The following is a 4,909-nucleotide window of genomic DNA, read 5'->3' as shown; positions in this document are numbered from 1 at the left end:
CTGCAGGTATGCAGAGCAGAGAGAAGAGCCCTGCAAGGGTGGAGGAAGGTGCTATCAACTGCCTTGAGTGTCTGCAGCTCCCTGATGTCCTATCTGGTGCTCCAGGTCTTGGCTCTGCCATCTCTGCATTTCTAAGGCAGCGAGAAGCCTCAGCCCTGTTCTTCACTGTGGGACCGTGCAAAGGCATGGGAAATTTCTAAAATTCTAAACTCAGTCTCTTAACAGTTGTGTCCAATCTGCTGGCTGCATACACCCCAGAACGACTACCAATATTTCCCCCAGCTGTCGATGGCCCATGTGCGGAGATTGTTCTGTGCATCTTCGGGATGCTGGGATGTAAAAAAGTTGACTTTGGGACATCTCAGTAGCTTGAGGATTTAAGGTCACCATGGTGATGGGCACCAGCATGGAGTCTCTCTGGTGGCAGACTATCTGATGGAGAACAAATGGCTCAATGGTTCAGGAAGCTGTGTCCTTGGCACAGCATCCCAGCAGTTGCCCCTGTCTTCTGTGCTTGCTACTGAAATCCCTTTGGGGAATTCTTGCCCTGTCCAGGACAAAGCCATCTAAGAAACTGGTAAGATTCCAGAGGAATGGGCTCAACTTCAGGCATGAGAAAGGACCGAATCTTGGCCCTGACAACTCGGTCAACGAGTACTTCAGGCTCCCTGAACCTTGGTTTTCTAAATCCGTAAAATGGGAGTGGTAGTTTTTTACCCCACAGGATGACTGTGACATTGAAGAAGAATTTCACACGAGAAGGGGAGGATAGAAAGCCCTTCCTTCACTATAAAAGGTCAGCTAAGGGCTGGGGAGGTGGCTCTGTCAGCAAAGCACTTACCATGCAAACATGAGGACCTGAGTTCAATACCCAGGACCCATACTTAAAATCTCAGGAGTAGTGGTGTGTCTTGTCTTCCAGGCTCTGGAAGACCCCTGTGACTTGGTGACTAGCCAGCCTGGCCTACTTGGTGAGACCATCTCAAACAACAAGTTGAATGGCTCCTGAAGAATGACATTTGACGTTGTCCTCTGGCCTAAAGGCATATGCATGTGCACACTTGTGCACACTGGGTGAAAATGTTATTAGGGCTGGCAACATGGCTCCGTGGGTAAAGGCATTTCCTGTCAAACCTGATGGCCTGATTTGATCCCTAAGATCCACATGGTGGAGGGAGAGACTCAACACTTGCAAATGGTACTCTGGCCTTCACATATATCTACTCCACACACACACACACACACACACACACACACACACACACAGAGAGAGAGAGAGAGAGAGAGAGAGAGAGAGAGAGAGAGAGAGAGAAGAGAGAGAGAGAGAGAGAGAGAGAGAGAGATATAGAGATAAATACATTTTTTTTGAGACAGAGCTTCTTTGTATAGCCCTAGCTATTCTGGAACTCACTCTATAGACCAGGATGACCTTGAACTTAGAGATCTGCCTGCTTTGCCTCTGTCTACCAAGTGCCAGGATTAAAGGCATGTACCACCACCTGCCTAATAATTATAATTTTAGTATTTTATTTTTTATTGATGTGTGTGTCTGTTTGTCTGTATGTACACTATATGCACATGAGTGCCCTCAGAGGCCAGAAGATGGGTTGGATCCCTGGAGCTAGAGTTACAAACTGTTGTGAACTTCCCTATGTGGGTGCTAGGAACCAAACCCAGGTCCTCTGTAAGAAGCAAGTGCTCATAACCACTGAGCTCTCTCTCTCTCTCTCTCTCTCTCTCTCTCTCTCTCTCTCTCTCTCTCCACAATAATGTAATTTTTGAAAAATGTTACCAGACAACCCAATAGTCCCACAGTCTTGAGCTACCACCCCACAGAGGAATTGTGAACTTCCAAGGAAAAATGGTGGGTGGCTTCTTACTGGGGAGCTTTGGCAGAAGCCACATAGTCACATGATAAGAGTGAGTGTCACCAGCCATGAGCAGACCATCCGCTAGCAGCTCCTGACAACATGGATGGGGATGGGCACACACCACCCATGCAGCTTCATGGAGGAAGTTAGCCTGAACCGTGGATTAGGCGACAATCACACATCAGCTGGGAGATGGAGACAAGCAGCTTTAGTGTTGGTATGTGGAAGGAGGAATGATCATGGTCACCAGGAACAAGCAGACAGGAAGTACTCTCTAGAGTCCTGAGCTGTGGTTGGTCCTGGGAGAGCTATGAGTACTGCGGTATCTTGATTATTGTAAATTTGCAAATGAGTTGACAAAATACACACACACACACACAGTAGGAGGAGGAATGTTTGTCTGTACAGTTATTTATTTCGGTGTGTCTGTGTGAGGGGCTGTATCTTAGTCAGATACAGCAAAAACACAAACAAAAAGCAAGTTAGGGAGGAAAGGGTTTATTCCTGCACAAACAAAAAGCAAGTTAGGGAGGAAAGGGTTTATTCAGCTTACACTTCCACATTGCTGTTCATCACCAAAGGAAGTCAGGACTGGAACTCAAGCAGGTCAGGAATCAGAAGCTGATGCAGAAGCCATGGAGGGATGTTACTTACTGGCTTGCTTTGGGGATTACAGTTAAGTGATTGGCTGAATCTCAGAAGAAACTTTGAACTTTGGACTTCTAACACTGTTCAGACTGCTATTGACTATGGGGACTTTAGGAGTTGGGCTAAATGCATTTTGCATTATGCTATGTTTAGCTATGGCACCCATAGACTTGTATGTTTGAACAAGCCTATGGGGGCCAGGGAGTGGAATGTGATGGTTTGTATATGCTTGGATCAGGAAGTGGCACTATTTGAAGGTGTGGCTCTGTTGGAGTAGGTGTGTCACTGTGGGTGTGGGCTTTAAGACTCTCATCCTAGCTGCCTGGAAGCCAGTATTCTGCTAGTAGCCTTCAGATGAAGATGTAGAACTCTCAGCTCCTCCTGTACCATGCCTGCCTGGATGCTGCCATGTCCCTGCCATGATGATAATAGACTGAACCTCAGAACCTATAAGCCAGCCCAATTAAATGTTGTCCTTTATAAGAGTTGCCTTGGTCATGATGTCTGTTTACAGCAGTAAAACCCTAAGAGAGGATGCATGTGCACATACGAGTGAGGAGACCAGAGGATGCAAGTGCACATACGAGTGAGGAGACCAGAGGATGCAAGTGCACATACGAGTGAGGAGACCAGGGGGGATATTGGGTATTTTCCTCTATCACTCTTTGTTTGTTGTCTTAAGACAGAGTCTCTCCCTGAACCAGAATCACCATTTCAGCTAGGCTATTTGGACAGAGAACCCCAGGATCTGCCTACCCCCACCCCTCCCCCAATATTGGGATTTTGGACACATGGCACTACATCCAGCTTTTAAGTGGGTACTGGGGATTAGAACTCAGATCTTCATTCTTGCACAGCACACGGTCTTGCTCACTGAGCCAACTCCTCCACCAAGACTAAGAGTTCTGTTTTGATTTTTAAAGGGATGTCCTGGGTAGGAATTCCTCTAGTAGTGATTCACTCAGTAAGCCCTGGTCCCCTAGTTCCATAGGAAGAATGGTGGCTTTGGATTCAAGGGTCTAACAATGGAGAGCCTCCAGGGTCTGTTTTGGACCCTGTCTGAATTAGGAACAGGAAAGTCTCAAGTTAGGTAGGGAGACAGAAGGCAGCATGGGGCAGGAAGGGCAGAGGGGACAATGAGACTTGAGTCACCCTGTTGGCGGAAGAAACAGACCTTTATGAACTAGTAAACCATTCCAGCCTCACTTCTCCTGGCTGTGAAGAGGGATGAGGCCACGCACCAGGCGGGGCTCAAGAGAAACAGATGATAAAGCCCTGTACAAACTAAAGCCTGCTACTGGGTATGGAGCCTTCTGTCATTAGCTCAGAACCAGCTGGAATCCACGCCCAAGAGCACAGGACCTCAAACATGTTAGGACAGGATACAGGGGAAAACATAGCGACCCTCAGGGCTGCCTCACTCTCTGAGGACCCCAGACAACGTAGCCTTCAGCGGGCCTGAAGAGCTGGGACAGGGCACAGGGTGGGCCTGAGCTAAGAGATAAGAACTTTCTACTTACCTTGTCCCCACTCCCTGCTTCTACCTCCCTTGTACCAGATTCCCAGGATGCAATGGGCCTTCCATCCCATGCTGGAACTGAATTACAGCTGAAGGTGGGACTCTGGAGCTGAAAGGGGGTCCACCCACTGCATGTCTGTTCTTCTTGTTTGTCACTTCAGGTCGCAAATTCCTGAAGGCTACCACTTTGTTTTCTACTACTTGCAACCTCCCCGTGTTGCAGGCTGCCGAGTGGGGCCTCTGCACCTCTGCTCATATGTTCAGCCTGCTCTGATTTCATAAACAGCCTGGGTTAAATGATGACTTCACTCTAGATCTCATTTACCCAGAATTCATAGCAAGGGGTACATTCCTGCCCTACTTACCCAAGAGGAGACGTAGAAATTCAAGGAGAAAAGGACCCCTGTTTTGAAGGCTGACAAATCTGTGTTCAGTCTGGCACTGCTGCCTGCTGGTGGCCCTGAGGAGCCTTCCTATCTCACGACCTTTACTCCTTAGCCAGGGCAGGTGGCAGCCTCTACTGGGCAAAAATATTGCCACAAACAAAGACAAGAGATGACAAATAAGACCAGGAGATGGCTCCATCAGGAAAGTAGTTGTTGTGCACATACAGGACTTGAGTTCAATTCCCAGGACCCACATGGAAAAGCCGGGTGTGGGGATGGTACACACTGGGAATTCCAGCATGGAGAGGCCGGCAAGCCTGGCCTACTTGCTGATTCCCAGGACAGTGAAAGACCTTGTCTCAAGAAAAACAAAACAAAAGACGGAGACATCTTCTAAAACTTCCACGTGCACACACCCCCACAGCCATGGATGCGTGCACACACATGAACACTCACATACCAAAACAACAGCAATAAAAAATGGA

The sequence above is a fragment of the Arvicanthis niloticus genome, chromosome 6 (assembly GCF_011762505.2).
Source record: "Arvicanthis niloticus isolate mArvNil1 chromosome 6, mArvNil1.pat.X, whole genome shotgun sequence".
Lineage (NCBI taxonomy): Eukaryota > Metazoa > Chordata > Mammalia > Rodentia > Muridae > Arvicanthis > Arvicanthis niloticus.
This window is presented reverse-complemented; position numbering follows the sequence as displayed.